Consider the following 21,191-nt stretch of genomic DNA (forward strand, 5'->3'; position numbering starts at 1 on the left):
CCTGTGGGCAGGGAATTGTCTGTTATCCCCTCTATTGTAAACCGCTCGGATTCCCAGTGATTGGGCGGTATATAAATAAAACCTATTATTATTATTTATTATTATCACATGGTCACTCCTATTATGTCAAACTGCTTTAATTCTGCAGTGTGGCAGCAGCCAGAAATACACTTTAGTCTGTTTCACTTTCATCATCTGTGTTATATAATACAAGAATCTAAAGATATATTTCGGAAAAGAACAAGACCTCTGAAAAAACATATAGGAAATCACCTTTCTGATATAAGAAAGAAGAAGAAGTAAAAGAAGAAGAGGAGGAAGAAGAAGAAGAAGAAGAACAACAACAACAACAACAACAACATGTATTGCTTCGATAGCTCATTTTCTAGAATGCCTTTATCCTGCAAAAGAGAATATACGATGCTCACCAGAATGCTTCAAACGAAAAATATCTGGTACCGTTGGGAACCGATAGAAGGTGTCTCCTTTACGTGGAAACAGAGACAAATAAGAATCGATACAATAGAAAAAGTGAAGCCTTTTTATAATAAATGGTTCAAGGAAGAAGATGGGGAAGAAGAGGAAGAAAAGAAAAGAGATCAGGATGAGGAGGGAAAGAAAAAAGAAGAGGAAAAGAAATGACAACAAAAAGAAGAAAATAAAATGGCAAAACAGAATCTAGAAGAAGAAGGAAAAATGAAGAAAGACTATTGGAAGAAGCCTTGCTTGGAGCAGTGGGAGGCCTTCTTCTGGAAGACGAAAATATAGACAAATTGGTAAGAGAGGAAGAAAGAAGACTTCAAGAAGAGGAAGGAGAAAGTCTAAGAGAAGAAGAGGAATTAGAGGAAGAGAGGGGAAATGGAGCTTAAGTTATGTAATCAAGGAAAGGATTTTGGAAGAAGTATAAGGGAAAATGAAGCTGTTTTCGTGGAATGTAAAAGGAATGGATTCCCCTCACAAAAGGAAAAAAGTCTTTCACCTATTAGAAAAAGGCAAATACGACATTTGTTGCATCCAAGAAACGAGAATTGGAAAGAATGAAGAAAAATATTTAAAAAACCCTAAGTTAGGACAAACGTTTATTGCAGCTGGGGACAAAAAGAAAAACGGGGTGGCAATTTTTGTTAAAAAAGAGATAAAAGCAAAAGAAGTTTTGTGTGACGACAAAGGCAGATACATTGCAATAGAAATTATATGGGAGGGAAAATATACATTAATTGTAGGGGTATAAATCTAAATTCTTTAAAATTTTAGCAAAAAAGATAAAAACCTAAAGTATGAGCAACATATATTAATGGGTGATTGAAACGAGGTGGTCGACCTCTCTGTAGGCAGACTATCCCATTAAAAAAATTGATGTAAAACAAGGAAAACTTCCTCAGACCTTTTTTGAATTATTGGAAAGCTTAATGTTAATTGACCCCTGGAGGATGTTACATGGTAAAAGTAAGGAGTTTACCTTTTACTCAAACCCCCACAATTCGGCTTCCAGGATTGATAGCTTTTTTTATCTCAAAAGATTTGTGGATAAATGTTAAAAAAGCAGAAATTAAAATAAATAAAATATCAGACCATAATCCAATTTACTTAGAATTCAAAATACCAAGATGTGAATTTAGATGGAGACTGAACAAATATTTAATAAAAGACGAAATGATTATGAAGCAAACAAAAGAACAATTAAAACTCTTTTTCAAGGAAAATATGATGGAGGATGTTAACATATGTACAATTTGCGACATGTCAAAAGCGGTAATTAGAGGATTCTTGCTGGAAAAGAGTAGTGAAAAAAGAAAGAAGCAAAATAAACAATTACAGGAGATATCTGAGAAAATCCAGTAGAAAGAAATGGCTAGAATTAAAAAAACCCAAAATGGTAAAATCCAGAAAGAATTTTTTTGTACAGAAACAATTAGACCAAATACTGTCAGAAGAAACCTCAAAAAAGTTAAAATACATCAAACAGAAGTATTTCGAATTTGGTAACAAAGTGGGGAAATTTCTAGCATATAAAGTTAAGAAGATGAAGGAGGGGGAAACTGATCATGGAATTACAAGATGAATTTGGGTTACACACAGATCAAACTAAAATAAAAGAAATTATTCAGAAATTTTACAGGAATCTGTATCAAGAGACTAAGGGAAGAGAAGAACATTGAAAGAAAACTGAAAAATATTGGGAGAAAGTAAATCTGACAAAAATAAAAGTCGATGCTAAGGAAATACTAAATAGAGAAATTACCAAGCAAGAAATTAGGGATACAATTAAAAGAGGCAAAAATGGAAAATCCCCCGGCCCGGACGGCTACATAATGATCTATTATAAACTATTTGTGGAAGAAATTATTGACCCCCTCCATAAATTGTTTAATGAAATCAAAGATGCAGACATAAAGAATTCATGGAAAGAAGCAGATATAATACTTATACCTAAAGAACACAAAAATCTAACCGACCTGCAAAATTATCGACCTATTTCATTTTTAAATTCGAACTACAAATTATTTACTAGCATTCTAGCAAAAAGATTGATTTTTTTTACAGAATTGGGTAAATGAAGACCAAAGTGGCTTCCTACCAAAGAGACATTAACATTAGAACAATAATAGATATAATTGTATACTACGATAAAAATCCTGGCTCAGAATTGGCTTTGTTGTTCCTGGATGCAGAAAAGGCATTTGATAATATTAATTGGCAATATATGATTGAATTGATGTATAAATTAGAATTAGGTAATAATTGGATTAAATGGATAGAGAAAATATATACGGAACAAAATGCAAAAATTATTGTTAATGGAAGCAAAACTGAAAACTGTAAAATTGAAAAAGGAACCAGGCAGGGGTGTCCTTTATCACCATTATTATTTATAATGTGTATAGAAGTACTATGCAATGCAATATGAGAAGAGAACGGGATAAAAGGAATCCGAATAAAAGGTAAAGAATTTAAGATCATGGCTTATGCAGATGATTTAGTGATCGTGATGGAGGACCCCCTGCATGGAACTGAAAAAATATTTCAAATTATAGAACAATTCGGAGAATGCACTGGGTTCAGGATCAACAAAACAAAATCTGCTTTAATTACGTGTAATATGTCGAAGAAGAATCAAATTCAATTACAAGGAAAATTGGGAATACAGATTAAAAAAAAAGTCAAATATTTAGGAATATACATTACTAAAAAGAATAGCGATCTGTTTGACAATAATTATAAGAAAATTTGGCAAGAAATTAAAAAAGACTTAGAAAATTGGTCTCACTTACAAACATCTTTATCGGGAAAAATAGCAATTATTAAAATGTTACTCTCAAAAATATTATTCTTGTTCCAAAATTTACCAATTGTAACTAATGATAAAAATTTTAACCATTGGAAAAAGGTTCTGACTAAATTCATATGGACGGGTAAAAAATCAAGAATAAATTGGAAATCTTTAACAGATGATAAAGAACGTGGGGGACTTGGCCTCCCAGATTTTAAAATATACTATCATGCATGCAATCTTGATTGGCTTATGGATTGGATATGCCTAGAAAAGGAAAAATTACTAAATCTAGAGGGTTTTAATAAAATTTATGGTTGGCATGCCTACTTATGGTATGGAAAATTGGAATGTAACAAACAATTTGAGGATCATATTGTGAGAAGGTCGCTGTTAAGAGTATGGAAAGTTACAAAGGAAAAGGATATAGAAATATACCAGACTGGGTGTCACCACATGAAGCTTTTTTGAGAAACGTAAGATTAGAAAATCAAAATTGGATAAGTTATAAGGAAATTCTGAAACAAGCAGACGGAGAAAGAGTAATGAAATCCAAAGAGGAACTTGAAAAAGAGGGGATTAAACTACAGTGGTTCCTGTATTGCCAACTTTTGGCAAGATTTAAAATAGATAAACAAACAAACAAACAAAAAAACGGAATTGGATTGGATGACACAGTTTTAGGTGAAATAATCAAGAAAAAAGATAAGAAAGGGAGAATATCCAGATTATATAAGATGTGTTTAAAATTAGAATTGGAAAGTGAACAAATTAAACACTGTATGATAAGTGGGCAGAGATAAAGGGCACACAATTGAATTGGAAAAGTGGGAAGGGCTTTGGCATAGATGAGCTAAATTCTCAACCTGTGTAGATAAAAAGAAAATCTAATGAAAATAGACAGTCGTGGTATCCTCACTCCATCTAGATTGGGGAAAATCTAATAAAATAGCAAGGCCAAATGCTGGAAAACGCAAAGAGGGGGTTGGTAACTTCTTCCACATGTGATGGTTTATGCCCTAAGTGAATTTTTTTGGAATTAGAGGTAAGATCATTCAAGAATATATATGACATCAAAATAAACTCTGAGACTGAACTTTTTCCTCTTGAACATGGTTGATAGTCTGGAAGTCAGGAAGCATCTCAAACAAGTATTGTATCTGCTCACTACTGCCAGAATAATAATTGTGCAATTGGCGCACAGAAAATCCCAACAGTTGATAAGTGGCTACAAAAATCCTTACAATAATAGAAATGGATAAAATTACTATGGATTTAAACGACAACATTACTGAGGGAAAACAAATATGGTAGTCGTTTTGATATACTGTAAAAAAAGATGCACCTTTCTTAGGAGTTAACAAGCTTCCTCTGCATATAATGGACAGAAAGGTCTCAAAGCTAACTCTCTCTCCCATATTGTATACTGTAAAGAGTGTTATAAATATAAAGCATGGTCTTCGTTGATAGATATATTACATATAACCAAAATGGTGTTAGTTACATAAGCATTAATAGTAATAGAGGTTCACAAGGACGTAGTGCTATAATAAATGACCAGTCATGATGTAAGAGTTACAACATGGGTGGGGGGGGGTGGAGGAATTAAGCAATGAAGAAAACAGACGATGTGTGATGTAAGTTTTGGGATTTTATTGGTTGTATAATTTCAATAAAGAAAATAAAAAAAAGAAGAAGAAGAAGAAGAAGAAGAAGAAGAACAACAACAACCAACAACAACATGTATTACTTTGGGAGCTCAATTTTCTAGAATGCCTTCACCTGCCAATAGAGTTTCAAATTTTTTGTTATAGAAAGTAAATAATAATAGTGAAAAGATTCTATTTTAAAAAACAAGCAGGGGTTTTGAATAAAATCTGGAGGACTAGAGCTGTATACATACTGCAGAATTAAGGCAGTTGACACTACTTTGACTGCCATGACTCAACCCTACAGAATCCTGGGGTTTGTTTCCGTTCACTTTTGGAGGGATCGTCCATTCCCCTTCAGTCCCACACATCCCACTTTTCTCTATTCAGTCAGTCCCTTCAATGGCAGCTGGAGTCAGTCTGGTGATGAATCCTCCTTTGGTTTGAAGTCCAGAAGCCATCCAAAGTGCCTGGATTCCTGTTGCTGTTACTACTGTGTCCTCCAAATTTAGTGTTGTCAAGGTGTTGGTTTCTGGTTTGTTCTTTCTTGAGATACGTGTGAAAAGATATGTATGTAAGGCAGAGCCTTTCTTCTTCTAGAACTTGGGAAAAAGGCACCACAAAGTTCAAACATAAAATTTGGAGGTTACCTAAAACAATAAGATGGTGAAGCGATGGGGAGGAGCAGTTTCCAATAGTAATTATTGTAAAAGAATATGGGCATAAAATGCGTAGAAGAGAAGTGGATTTGTATTATGTATAACATACCTGTTTAGGTGGAATCTGAAATAAGATTCCAGGACTTAGCTGTAATAATGTTTAATGTCAGCGAAAGGGAAATAGAAGATTGATCACTGAATGAACTGTGGAAGTCTATAGTATACAATTGACATTAAAAAAATTTAAAAAGGCTTTCTCTTGAGACATTCAAGTTGTCTCTGCCTAATAAAGGGTCGATGGCCTTACAAAGGATGCAAATCTTGGATCTGAGATGACTTTTTGTGTATGTGTATTTATAATGGAATTGAAATTTGTGACTAACATTGTGATTTTTTTAAAAAAATATCCTGTATGATTTTAAAACACCTTTCCCTGATGAGGAGACCGTAAGCTTGTGAAACTCGCATCCTGTTTTTTGTTCCTTTTGGTGACTGAATAAAGATATCATGTTTTGTGGATTTTGGATGTTACATTCAAATACAGAATTCAAAAATAAGTTATGTTAGTCTGTACAATCAATGTAGAGAGATCTTGTAGCACAGAGAATCACACAATCCTAGAGTTGGAAGAGCCACAAGGCCGATGTGGTCTCAGTAATGAGGCTTTTCACAGGAACGATGAGAATGTAGTAAACCGATGGGTGACATATAGGGACTTGTGAACAATAGATTAAAGGACCAATACATTAATGTTTAAATCGCGAGACATGTTGGAAAGGAGGGTTTGCGTTTAAACTGGTTTTCTGTATCGCCAAATTAAAGAAAGGTTTAAGTTAGACAATAAGATGTGTGGTATAGACCCCTATATCCTCAATTTTGATAATCATTTTTGGTAAAAATGAGAGAAGATTTCTAAATTTTATTGCTTTTTTGTGAAAATAGTCATGCATGAAGAGATGTGAAACCATCCAGATTAGATGGGCTCAGATTGGGTGAACCTTTGCCGTTGCTCAATGGGAAAAAATGTGGCTGTCAGAATTAGATATACTGCTTGCATAGCCTAAAGAAGAATTATTACAAGATGCAGAATAGATGGCATCTTACTCCCTTGAAGCTTCATCAAGATTAATAAAAATCAGAGTCCCAGTGTTGGAGCTGTGAGAAAGAACCAGGCTCCTTTATACAATGTGGGTGGTACTGTAAGCATGTCAAAAAAATATGGGTAAAAATATATAATAAAATGCAACCAAATTGTAAAGTGAACTTTAAATTTGAAGCCAATTTTTTTTTGTTAAATATGATTTCAGATGATAAATGGAAGACAAGCACGGAAAATTATTTTTTTATATGGTTTCAGCGGTGTTAGAATGATACTTGCATCCCATTGGAAAGGAGATGCAGAGCCTACTTGGAATGAATGGATCTTGCAACTTATAGATTTTTATGGAATGGACAAAGTTACTTGTTATGTTATGAACTTGAATTGAACAAGGAGAAATTAATTGGCATCCTTTGATCACTTTATAAAATCAGAGAATTTGGTCCGTAATTTTATTGGATAATTTCAATTGTGTTATAAAGTTTTTAGAAGAAATATAGCAAATGCGGGGAGATATAAACGCAAGACAAATTCATAAGGGTAAAGTTTTTTTTTAAAATTAAATTGAGGATTGAAGGATTATAGATGTCTTTAAATATGTGTAAAAGTTTTTAATTTAAGTATAATCATGGAATTACGCAAGTGCGGTGAATTTGATCTTTTTCTTTTTGTATTAAGGAAATTGCTGGGCTAATCATGTCTCAACCCCTCCTATGAGAAGTCATTATGTTCTTGTAGTAATGTTGTTATGGTCTTTTATAGCGGTGGGTATTTTAGAGGGGGGTCAATGTTAATGTATGTTTTGTATTATATTGGTTTTTACAATGTTTTATGTAGTCATATATGTTTTTTATATATATGTATGGTAAACTTTAATAAAGATTAAATATATATCAAAAAGAAAGTACTGATTTTAGTGTGGACATTGTTTTTTAATTCTTGTCGTATTTACTTTTTACTTCTTTTAATGTACTATTTTGTATGTTTTTTCACCGCATGGTGTTTTTAATACGTTGTAATCCGCCCAGACCCAGCCCTGGAGAGGGCAGGATATAAATATAACAACAACACAACAACACAATTACCTGTAGCTTGACTGACTGAAGACTAGTCCAACATTTTTCTTTCAGTTACTCTCAAAGGTGCTACATGATCTCTCTACATAAATTCAAATACAGTTATCTAAATATAAAAACAAATCAAAAATCTAAAACACTTCTGGTCCCAAGCATTTCAGATAGGAAACTCAGTCTGTATTGTAAAACATTTATTTTATTGTAATACAGACCCCTGTGTTTGGTCTGGAAACTTCATATTGTACAAATGGGAATGGCTAGTTGTACCAGGTCTATGGGAAACATATTTCTAGGTTCAAAATGCACACACTTGTTACTTCTTGTCCATTTCTAGGCCATGCAAGGTTTTGTGTCAAACTGAAAGCCCTAAGCCTTAAGAACGAAAGGCCTAATGGATTTTTTAAAAGTGTGCAAAAAGTGCTGCCAATGACCTTTGATGCTTTCAATAAATATCCAATTAATATGCATTAGAATAATGAATATTAGGAAAATTAATGAGAAAATATGAAAATAATAAATAGCTTTGACCTGTTGCTAAGAACTACAATCTTCTGAAAGGTTGAAAACATCCAAACAGGATAATAAAGCAACATGACACCTAAAAGACCAGGGAAGTAAAGAAAACCTTACAAATTTAATACCTTCCAAGGTTCTTTGGAGAATGAAGGACGACAACTGTGAATGGGAAAGGCTCTGTCTTAGGTCAGTTTAAATACTTCACTGCAGATGATGGTTAGCGCAAAAGAAGTCCCTGATGAGAAAGTTTGTGAAGGTCGACATGGAATCAGAAGCTCCATAAGTTCTCATCCTAAACTATTGCTGTTATTGTGTACTTTCAAGTTGTTTTATGATTCATGGCGTGTAGGAGACCCTGTCATGGGGTTTCTTGGCAAGGTTTGTTCAGAAGGGGTTACCTTTACCTTCATCTGAGACTGAGAAAGTGGAACTTGCTCAAGGTCACCCAGTGAGTTTCATGTCCGAGCAAAGATTCGAACCTTGGTCTCCAGAGTCACAATCCTAATGCTCAAACCACATATGCCATATTGGCTCTCCATCCTAAGCTGGATACATCTTTAAGTGTGAAACCTGCCCTCTGATTTATGAGTAGATGTGAAGCAGATAGCAATAGTGAACCCAAAGACTAGAAAATTGTATGGCTTGAATGTAGGATTGCCACAATTGTCTTCCACTAGATGAAACTTTATAGGCTAGGATGTGGCATATTATTGAAATTCTCCCCACAAAAAAACCCAAACACACAAACCACTTTTGACATTAACACACGGTTTTATTGCATATCCCTTCCATATTGATATTCCAGGCTGTCATGACGATGGTTGAATCTGCACTGCTGAATTAATGCAGTTTGCCCCTGCTTAAATGTTATGGCTCAAGACTAGGGAATTCTGGGATTTAAGTGTAGAGGCACAAGAGCTCTCTGACAGAGAAGGCGTCTCACAAAACTACAAATTCCAGAATTCCCCAGCATAAGCCATGGCAGTTAAAGAGGCGTCAACTGCCTTATTGCTGTAGCTTTTATTCTCTCAATGCTTTAGCAGTGAGATTTCTCATGTGTTCAGAAGTGGAACCAAATCCAGACAATCAACCAGTCAGCTTTATGAAGAAGAAACAGGACGTTATGATAGCTCCAAGATCAACAATTCAACTCCATTCAGCGTTTAAGCGTGAGACTAACCCTTCCAGCAAAAGCAATACATAAAACCCAAGTTTGTCTACTCACCACCAGCCAAAAGCCCACGCAGCACAAAATCCCCGTCTATTTCTCACCGTAACATCCCCCCATCGCTCCCCCCATAGCTATCCCTCTACTACTAGCGCTAAGCCGGTGACCGGGCTGCTGTCCCTCAGACAACTAGGGGGCCGAAGCCAGGGGGGAGCTTCCACCCTCTGTTGGTGGGGCCGCATGCTGGTGGTGGAGCTTCCTCCACCCTCTGTGGCGGAGCCGCATGCTGGGGGCAGAGCTTCCACCCTCCGGGGGAGGCTTCTCTCTTCCTTTCCCAACCTCCAGCCTGTCCGAGAGACAGCTAGAAGTGGGGGGGGGGATTGGGAGAGGGGTGACAGGCTCGCGCCGCTCCTCCTTCCCTTCCTTGGCCCCCAGCTTGCTCTCAGAGACAGCTGGGGACAGTAAGGGCCTGTGAGGGCAAAAAGCAACAGGCGCACGGCACCTGCTCCTTTCCCTGGGGCTTTGTCAGGCCTGATGTGTCCATCCGAAGGACACCTAGGTCTGCCGAAGCCCCCCGGGATGAAGTCGTTGCCCGCCCTCTCCTCCGTGGCCCGTCCTTTGGCCGAACGAGCTCCAGGGCCCATTCAGCCGAATGAGAGGCGAGGCATAAGGAAGGCTTGGGCCACCCATCCCAGGCCTTTCCCTTCGGCTCTTCCCTTCGGCCGAAACCACTATCATTGTTAAAGCAGACTTTAGCATTAAAAGCACCGAAAATACACAGAAATGCACTTTGGAAAGTCAACACTGTCTCAACCTTCAGAAAGAGTCTTCTTCTTCCTCCTTCTCCTCCTCCTCTGCTTCTTCCTTCCTCTTCTCCTCCTCCTCCTTCCTCCTCCCTCTTCTTCCTCCTTCCTCCTCCTTTCCTCTTTTCCTCCTCTCCTGCTCTTCCTTCCTTCCTCCCTCCTCCTCCTCTTCCTCCTCCTTCCTTCCTTCCTTCCTCCTCCTCCTCTTTCCTCCTCTTCTTCCTTCTTCTTTCTCTTCCCTCCCTCCTCCTGCTCCTTCTTTCCCCTCTCCTCCTTCCTCCTCCTCTTCCTCCTCCTTCCTTCCTTCCTCCCTCCCTCCTCCTCCTGCTCCTTCCTTCCTCCTCCTCCTCCTCTTCCCCCTCCCCCTTCCTTCCTGCCTGTCGCTGTCGGCAGCCGCGGTAAGGAAAGGAAGGAGGAGGAGGACCCCCACCCCCTCCTTCCCGCGCCATGGTGTCTGGCAGCCGTGGTAAGGGAGGGAAGGAGAAGAGGACCTGCCCCATTCCTTCCCTCGCGCGCGCTGCTGGCAGCCACGGAAAGGGAGGGAAGGAGGAGGAGGACCCCGCCCCTTCCTTCCCTGCTAGAGGAGGAGCTCCTCCTCTTCAGGTGGCTGGCCAATGGGGGCAGGCTGGAACTGCAAAGCCCGCCCCCTGCCAGCAGACATTGGCTGCCAGCCCCGGAGGAGAAACTCCCTTAGTTAGCTCTGCGCGCAGGGCTGCAGGCTCGTGCAGGGCTGCAGGAAGCCGTGGGCAGGAGCGTTGCACACTGTCTGCGGCCTGCCCCCCTCCTCCCTGCCTGCCGCAGCTTACCACGCCTGTGACAACGGTGCAGGACCGGGTGGGGCCGGTCCTGCCACCTTGGGCGGGCGCCGGGCCGGGGTTGCCTACCCGTGCTCTAAGCTTACATTCCAAGCCCTCTGAGAGAGGCCTCAAGGAACTAGATAACAGCCACCTGGACCCACTCAGCTCCTACATAACTACATCTATACAGCACACATAGCAATCATCCCACACAACATAAACATATATCTGGTAGAATACAACCAGGATTCTAACAGTCTGCCCTCCCAAAAATAAAATTTATATGACAATATAAAGAATATAATCAGACACTGGACAACGTAGGCTTTTCAGGATATTTTCGATGAAACTGAGCCAACAGTTCAGGGGCTTTTAAATGCTTAGGAGTAACCCACTCATCAGTATCAGCAGAAAAATGTTTCCAGAAACCAAATATGTAGTTTGCCGCTATGAATTCTAGAGTCCAGAATCTTAGAAACTCAAAGTGTTGTTCTCCCTCAATCATCAAAGGGAGGGTTGGAGTGTCATCACGCTTCCATGGTTCAGTGCTCAGGTCCGGCTTCAGCAGGCTAAAGTGAAAAACAGCTGCAAATGTCTATAAACTTGGGCAGATCAAGTTCAGGAGTAACATCATTGACCAGTCTCTTAACTTTAAAAGGTCCAATATATTTAGTCCCAATTTTTTAGAAGGGTGTTGAGTTTTTAAGGTGTTGGTTTACAATACACCTTATCTCCAGGTTTGATATTCCACCCCAAAGTCCGTTGTTTTTGTCAGTAAACTTTTATAGTCCTTCTTTGCTTCTTCCAAGCAGACTCAGAGGTTTTTTTTTTTAATTTTTAAATGTTTTTATAAAAAAAAACATAAAGTACATAACATACAAAACTTCCATTCTATGCAAGGTATAATGTTGTTTCCCCCCCCCCCCCCCAAAAAAAGTTGTTTAAACAGTTCTTTTTCTCGAATATTTTAAGTTCTTTAATTAAATTTTCTTCTTATCTGCTCCAATCTTTCGTTGTCGGTCTTCCCTTCTTGATCTTTTTCATCTTTCTTCCTTTATTCTTATCCTTGCATTCTTACAATCCTTAACATACCCCCTCACATCTTCATCTCACATACAATTAAATTTCATTCATCTTTCTTCTTTCAAACCCTTCCATTCATCTTCCACTCCGCACTGGACAGTTTTTCTAACACCTGATCTCTGGATTTCCAAAATATCTTACTAAACTTACTTGTTTTCTGTTCATAATCTACTTATAATTATTCTAACTTCATAAGTTATTCTTTGCTACTATTCATTGTATATTATAACTCTATCTAAATTTAACTCATTTTCTAACTTTCTGTAGTGTATAGTGTGGGTCTAAGTAGCTTAAAATGTATCTTAGCTTAAAAAAGAAGAAAAAAAGAAAATATAAATAAATAAACTATACTCTCTCTCTCTGTCTTCTCCCAATCCTTTTTATATTTGTATGTTTCTTTATAATACCCCTATATTGTACTATCCAGCATGTTACAATATCAGTTTGGCTTCTAATTATGTCTTCTCTTTATTACTATATTTCTCATTCAAATCTTTCTCCAAATATGGTAATACTGGTTCCCATTCTTTCTGTATGTCGTCTAATGGTTTATTAGTTAATTTTTGTGTTAATATATCCATCTCTAACGCATCATATGATTTACATAACCAATCTCTTAAATCCAGAATGTTATTTAATTTCCAATTTTGTGCGAATGTTATTCGGCCATGGTTGTCAAATAAAAACATATTTTTTCATGTTTCTTTTCTATTTGGGTATTCCATATATTTAATAGGAAAAACTATGGTTTTGAATATTTTTTTCAAGATGTCTTCTATAGTTTTCTTTACAGCTGTCCAGTATTGTTTGGCTTTGAAGCAAGTCCACCAGCAATGGTAGAATGTCCCTGGTTCCTTATTACACTTCCAGCACAATTTGAAACTCTTTTTGTAAATTTTAGATATTTTTTTGGGAGTAATGTACCATCTATGGAACATTTTATAAAAGTTTTCTCTCAAATATTGTGATTTGGTATATTTCCCCACTTTATCCCAAATATATTCCCATTTTTAAAATTCAATCGTATATCCTATGTTCTGCATCCATCTTATCATTGTATTTTTAACAATTTCTGTTTCTTGATCCAGATCCAACAATATTTTGTAGACTTTACTAATTAATTTAACCTTTCCATCGAATATAATTTTGTCCATTTCATTTTCTTTTGTTGCGATTCCTGGGTTAATATTATCTTTTTAAAATTGTTCTTTAAGTTGCTGATAATTAAACCAGTTGATCATCCTACTATCTTTTTGTAGATCTTCTTGTGATTTAAAGTTTATTCTTTCTTTTTCCTTCCTAATTAACATCTTATACGTTAGCCAATTTCCCCCCTCATCATCTCTCTCCTATAAAAAGCATCATGTGGGGAGTTCCAAGCAGAGCTTTCCTTATACAGAGCGCCCGCGCCATACGCGGGTGCGCCATACGCGGCCTTGAGCATACGTGCTCAAGCCGCGGCGCGCACGCAGGGTGGACGGGGCGGCACATCCCATTCAATTGAATGGGTGCGCGTGCCCGTTGCCCCCCGCGCGCGCCTGCACTGCCGCGCCGTCACGCACGAGCCCCATTGTTTCCAATGGGGCTCAAGCATAGGCAGAATTCGCCTTACGCGGCGGGATCCGGAACGGATCCCCCGTATAAAGCGAGGACACATTGTATAGTGATTGTTAAAAAAATTGTTTGCATTGATTTTTTCATAATTCAAGAAAGCATGCCAGCCAAATTTTAGATTATCACCCTCCAGTTCCAATAATTTATGATTGTCTAATTTAATCCAATCTCTAATCTAGGTAAAAGCTGCAGCGTCGTAATACAGATTTAAATTTGGCATTCCCAATCCTCCTCTACCTTTAGTATCTTGTAAGATCTTCATTTTTACTCTTGGTTTTTTTCCGTCCCAAATAAATTTTGTAATTTCTTTGTTCCAAATCTTGAAAGGTTTGTCATTGGTTATTATTGGCAACATTTGAAATAGAAACATGAATCTTGGAAGTACAGACATTTTAATTAATGAAATTCTTCCCAATAAAGAACATTTTAATTTATTACACTTTATTAAATCCTTTTGAATATCTTTCCAAATTTGGTTGTAGTTATTGTCAAATAGCTCTATAGTTTTTTTTTGTTATGCATATTCCTAAATATTTAACTTTTTTCTGTATTTTAATTCCTGTGATTTTTCCTAGCTCAAGTTCTTCCAAGTTATTCATGTTTTTAGTTAATATTGCCGATTTGTCTTTGTTAATTTTACAACCTGTAATTTCTCCAAATAACGCAATTGTTTTAATCGTTTCATTTGCACTTTTTATTGGATCATCTAATATAATTACCAAATCATCTGCAAATGCTAAGGTGTTGTAAGAGTAATTTTTGTTTTTCAAGCCAATTATTTGATTATTTTGCCTCATCTTATGCAATAATCTTTCCATCACTAGAATGAATAGTAGAGGTGAAAGAGGGCATCCTTGCCTTGTCCCTCTGTTTAATCTGAATTTTTCCCGTTTTTTCTCCGTTAATGATTATTTTTGCTGATTGGTTCTTATAAATTTGCTTTATCCAATTGGTATAATTTGTTCCTAATTTTAATTTATCTAATATTTTATATAAACATTGCCAATTAACCAAATCAACAGCTTTCTCAAAATCTATAAAAATTAATCCTAATTTGTCGTTGATGTGATTTTCATAATATTCCAATATGTTTATTATATATCTTAAGTTTTCCTTCATATATCTATTTGGTATGAACCCTCTTTGATCCTCCACTATCCATTCGTTTAATAATCGCTTCAGCTTGTTTGCCAAAATCGCTGTAAATATTTTATAGTCTTGATTTAGGAGGGAGATAGGTCTAAAATTTGCTGGATCTTCTTTGTCTTTGTTACTTTTGGGTATCATCGTTATATTAGCCTCCTTCCATGAATCAGGTATTCCATCTTTTAAAATGTTATTCATTGTGTCTCATAAGGGATTAATTAATTCTTCCTGAAATGTTTTGTAAAACAAGGCCGTGAAACCATCTGGTCCAGGTGCTTTCCCATTTTTGGTGTTTTGTATGGCTTCCACTAATTCTTCTTTTGTAATTAAACTATTTAATTTTTGAAATTGTTCTTTAGAGAGATTGACTGCCTGCAAGTCCTCAAGATAATCATCTATTTTATCTGGGTCAATTTGTTGTTCTTTGTATAGGTTTGTGTAATATTTCCAGAAACAATTTTTAATTTTATCTGCTCTATGAGAATTGTTCCCTCCTGTTTAATTCTATTAATCACTCTAGCTTCTTGTTCTTTTCTAATTTTCTTGAGCTTGTTTGGAGGTTCTAGCAGGGGAGCACAGCTATCGTATACCCTTGACCGAAGAACGATACCGGTCGTCCTCTTCCATCGAGCGCGCAGCTTCGGGAGGGACGTACATGGAGCGGTGAGGGAGGAAGGGGACACCCGCCTAGCCAGCCAGATCAGCCGAATCAACCCTGGCGATCAATGGGGTGACAGATGTCTCACATCCATCAGCCAGATCGCCCTCACATCCGTTCTTTTCTAATTTTCGTTGCTAACCATTTTCCCGTTTTGTTGGCATATTCAAAGTTATTTTGTTTGGCCATTTTTAATTTTTTTTCTAATTCATTCACCAGTTCAATAGATATCTTTTTTGTAAAATCTTGATTTCCAATTTAATATTTTTGTCATTTGATTTTGTTTCTTATTCCTTCTCTTTCTTTTCCAATTCCTGATTTAGATTTTTTAATTTTTCTTTTCTTTTCCTTTGAATGATGCTATTTTGTTGAATAAAAAAACCCCTTATTACCGCCTTCCCTGCATCCCATATAGTTGCCATTTTTAAGTTCCCATCTGCATTTTCTCTGAAATAATTCTTAATCACATCTTTAGCTTTAAGTATGGTTTCCTCTCTTTGTAGTAATTCTTCATTCATTCTCCAACAATATTCTTTCTTAGTCGTTTCTATATTCATAACCACTGGATTATGATCTGAAAGTGTACGTGATAGGGTCTCTATACTTTTGATGTAATTTGTTAGATTTTTTGATACCCAAAACATATCTAAACGGGAGAATGAATTGTGCCTTTCTGAGAAGAATGTGTATGATTGTGCTTTATGTCTGTGTCTCCAGTGAGACAGTTAGCCTTCTCTGTCTGAGAGCTCTGGTGCCTCTACAAACTTCAAATCCCAGAATTCCCTAGTATTGAGCCATAGCATTTAATAATAATAATAATAATAATAATAATAGGATTTATTTATATGCCGCCCAATCACTGGGAATCCAGGCGGCTAACAGAGGGGATAATAGACGGTTCCCTGCCCTCGGGCTTACAATTTTTTAGAAGGGTGTTGAGTTTTAAGGTGTTTTGTTGACAAATACACCTTATCTCCAGGTTTTATAATCCATCCTAAAGTCTTTTTTTGTCAGCAAACCTTTCACAATCCTTTTTTGCCTCTTCCAAAGCAGACTCAATTTTTGGCCGAGCCCCCCTTACCTTGGCAACCCACTGTGACACAGTCACAGGATCGGAAGGCTCTATAGAAAAAGCTGGCAAAGTTCTGGGCTCATAGCCATAGATTATCTAAAATGGAGAGTGTCCAGTGCTTCTGTGTGTGGCACTATTAAAAGCTACTTCAGCATGAGGGAGAAGATCGTACCAATCATCCTGCAGGTAATTTGTATAGCACCTGAGGTAGCGTTCTAAAGCCATGTTTGTCTTTTCACATTGATCATCTGTCTGTGGATGATGGGATGTACTTAGCGCCACCTCTACTCCCAATATTTTCTGAAGCACCCTCCAAAACGTAGAGGTGAAGGTGCTTCCCCGGTCACTGACAATTTTGTCTGGTAAACCAGGTAATTTGTAAATATGCATTATATACAAATCTGCTAATTTTGAAGCATTAGGCATTCCTTTGCATGCCACATAATGACCTTGTCTTGAAAACAGGTCAACCACCACCCAAACAGTGTCTCTCCCTTTACTCTCAGGCAAGTCCTTGATAAAATTCAGAATGTGGAACCCGAATCGGCCAATCACCAGTCAGCTTTATGAAGAAGAAACAGGACGTTATTGATAAGCTCCAAGGTCAAAAATTCAACTCCATTCAGCGTTTAAGCTGAGACTAACACCTTCCGCAAAAGCAATACATAAACCCAAGTTTGTCTACTCACACCACCAGCCAAAAGCCCACGCAGCAAAAATCCCCGTCTATTTCTCACCGCTACTCATCCCCCATCGCTCCCCCATAGTTCTACTATCTATGCGCTAAGCCGGTGCCCGGTGCTGTGTCCCTCAGACAACTAGGGGGCCGAAGCCAGGGGGGAGCTTCCACCCTCTGTTGGCGGGGCCGCATGTGGTGGTGGAACTTCATCCCTCTGTTGGCGGAGCCCATGCTGGGGGCAGAGCTTCCACCCTCCGGGGGCGGGTTCTCTCTTCCTTTCCCAACCTCCAGCTGTCCGAGAGACAGCTAGAAGTGGGGGGGGGGATGGGAGTGAGAGGGGGTGACAGGCGTGCGCCTTCTCCTCCTGCCCTTCCTTGGCCCCCAGCTGTCTCTCAGAGACAGCTGGGGACCAGTAAGGGCCTGTGGGGCAAAAGCAACAGGCGCACGGGCCCTGCTCCTTTCCTCGGGGCTTTGTCAGGCCTGAGTTGTCCTCCGAGGACACCTCAAGTCTGCCGAACCCGCAGGGATGAGGATCGTGTGCCCCGCCCTCTCCTCGGCCCTTCCTTTGGCCGAACGGGCTCCAGGGGCCCATTCAGTGAAGGAGAGGAGCAGAAGGGAAGGGCTTGGGCACCCATCCCAGCTTTCCTTTGGCTCTTCCCTTCGGCCGAAAACCCTATCTTGTTTAAAGCAGACTTTAGCTATTAAAAGCACCGAAAATACAGAAATGCACTTTGGAAAGCACACCTCACTTCGCAAGAGAGTGCATGTCAAACTGACTAGATCTCATCATCACATCTGATCATCATCATTCCTCATCTCACCACCACTATCATTGTTTAAAGCAGACCTTTTAGCATAAAGCACCGAAAATCACAGAAATGCATTTGGAAAGTCACACTGCTCACCTTCATGAAAGAGTCTTCTTCTTCCTCCTCCTCCTCCTCCCTGCTTTCTTCCTTCCTCCTCCTCCTCCTCCTCTTCTCCTTCCTCTCATTCTTCCTCCTCCTCCGCTCCTATTCCTTCCTCCCTCCTCCTCTCTTCCTCCTCCCTTCCTTCTTCTTTTCTTCTTCCTTTCTCTCTCTCCTCCTGCTCCTTCCTTCCTCTCTCCTCCTCCTCTCCTCCTCCTTCCTTCCTTCCTTTCCTCCTCCTTCCTCCCTCCCTCCTCCTCTGCTCCTTCCTTCCTCCCTCCTCCTCCTCTTCCCCCTCCCCCTTCCTTCCCTGCCTGGGCTGTCTGGCAGCCACGGTAAGGAAAGGAAGGAGGAGGGGACCCCCACCCCCTTCCTTCCCGCGCCATGGCTGTCTGGCAGCCGCGGGTAAGGGAGGAAGGAGAAGGAGGACCTGCCCATTCCTTCCCTCGCTGCGGCTGGTCTGGCAGCCACGGAAAGGGGGGAAGGAGGAGGGGCCCCCGCCCCTTCCTTCCCCTGCTAGAGGAGGAGCTCCTCCTCTTCAGGCTGGCTGGCCAATGGGGGCAGGCTGGAACTGAACAGCCCGCCCCCTGCCAGAGACTTGGCTGGCCAGCCCCAGGAGGAGAAACTCCTCTTATTTAGCTCTGCGCGCAGGCTGCAGGCTCGGCAGGGCTGCAGGAAGCCGTGGGCAGGCGGCGTTGGCACACTGTCTGCGGCCTGCCCTCCTCCTCCCGCGCTGCCGAAGTACCGCCTGTGACAATCGGTGGCAGGACCGGGCTGGGGCCGTCCTGCCACCTTGGCGGCCGCGGGCCGGGGGTTGCCTACCCGTCTCTAAGCTTACATTCCAAGCCCTCTGAGAGAGGCCTTCAAGGGACATAGATAACAGCCACCTGGTACCACCTCAGCTCCTACATAACTACATCTATACACCATAGCAAAGCACATCCAATCATCCCCACACACATAAACATATATCTGGTAATACAACCAGGATTCTAACAGTCTGCCCTCCCAAAAATAAAATTTATATGACAATATAAAGAATTAATCAGACACTGGACAACGTAGGCTTTTCAGGATATTTTCGATGTGATATGAGCCAACAGTTCAGGGGCTTTTAAATGCTTAGGAGTAACCCACTCATCTGATCAGCAGAAAAAAGTTTTCAGCAAACCAAATATGTAGTTTGCCGCTATGAATTCTAGAGTCCAAGATCTTAGAAAGCTCAAAGTTTGTTTCTCCCTCATCATCAAAGGGAGGGTGGGTGGAGTGTCATCACGCTTCCATGGTTCAGTGCTCAGGTCGGCTTCAGCCGGCTAAAGTGAAAAACAGACTGCAAATGTCTATAAAACTTGGGCAGATCAAGTTCAGGAGTAACTCATTGACCAGTCTCTTAACTTTAAAAGGTCCATATATTTAGGTCCCAATTTTTAGAAGGGTGTTGGGGTTTTTTAAAAATTTTAAATTTTTTTATTAAAAAAAAAGCATAAGTACATAACATAATACATAACTACCATTCTATGCAATGGTATAATGTTGTTTCCCCTCCCCCCCCCCCCAAAAAAAAGTTGTTTAAAACAGTTCTTTTCTCGAATATTTAAGTTCTTTATTAAATTTTCTTCTCATCGGCTCCAATCTTTCGTTGTCGGTCTTCCCTTCTTGACTCTTTTTCTTCTTCTTCCTTTATTTTATCCTTGCATCTTACCACCTTAAGATACCCCCTCCCATCTTCATCTCACATACAATTAAATCAATTCATCTTTTTCTTCTTTCAAACCCTTCCATTCATCTTCCATTCCACCATGGACAGTTTTCTAACACCTGATCTCGGGATTTCCAAAATCCTTACTAAACAACTTGTTTTCTGTTCATAATCTACTTATAATTATTCTACTTCCTAATTATTCTTTGCTACTATTCGTGTATATTATATCTCTATCTAATTTAACTCATTTTCTAACTTTCTGTAGTGTATAGTGTGGGTCTAAGTAGCTTAAACGTATCTTAGCTTAAAAAAGAAAAGAGAAAAAAAATAAATAAACGATATTCTCTCTCCTCTCTTCTTCCCCCATCCTTTTATATTGTGTATGTTCTTTTAATACCCCTATATTGTACATCCAGCATGTTACAATACAGTTTGGCTTCTAATGTCGGCTCTTATAGATATCTCATTCAAAATCTTCCAAAATGGTAATACTGATTCCCATTCTTTCTGTATGTGTCTTAATGGTTTATTAGTTATTTTTGTGTTAATATACCATCTCTAACGCATCATATAATTTATTAACCATCTCTTAAATCCAGAATGTTATTTAATTCCAAGTTTTGTGCGATTTTATTCGGGCCGGTGTTGTCAAAATCATTGTGGTATTCCATATATTTAAATAGGAAAACTATGGTTTTAATTGAATTTTTTTTTCAAGATGTCTTTTACACCTGTCCGTGTTGTTTGGCTTTGAAGCAGTCTCCAGCAATGGTAGAATGTCCCTGGTCCTTATTACACTTCCAGCACAATGTGGAAACTCTTTTTGTAATTTTAGATTTTTTTCGTGAGTAATGTACCATCTATGGAACATTTTATAAAAGTTTTCTCTCAAATATTGTGATTTGGTATATTTCCCCACTTTATCCCAAATATATTCCCATTTTTAAATTCATCGTATATCTATGTTCTGCATCCATCTTATCATTGTATTTTTTAACAATTTCTGTTTTTGATCCAGTCCAACCAATATTTTGTAGACTTTACTAATTAATTTAACCTTTCCATCGAATATAATTTTGTCCATTTCATTTTCTTTTGTTGCGATTCCTGGGTTATATTATCATTTTTAAATTGTTCTTTAAGTTGCGATAATTAAACCAGTTGATCATCCTACACTTCTTTTGTAGATCTTTTGTGTTTAAAGTTTATTCTTTCTTTTTCCTTCCTAATTAACATTATACGTTAGCCATTTCCCCCCTCATCATTCTCTCTATAAAAAGCATCATGTGGG

This window comes from Sceloporus undulatus, chromosome 6, assembly GCF_019175285.1.
Source record: "Sceloporus undulatus isolate JIND9_A2432 ecotype Alabama chromosome 6, SceUnd_v1.1, whole genome shotgun sequence".
Classification (NCBI taxonomy): domain Eukaryota; kingdom Metazoa; phylum Chordata; class Lepidosauria; order Squamata; family Phrynosomatidae; genus Sceloporus; species Sceloporus undulatus.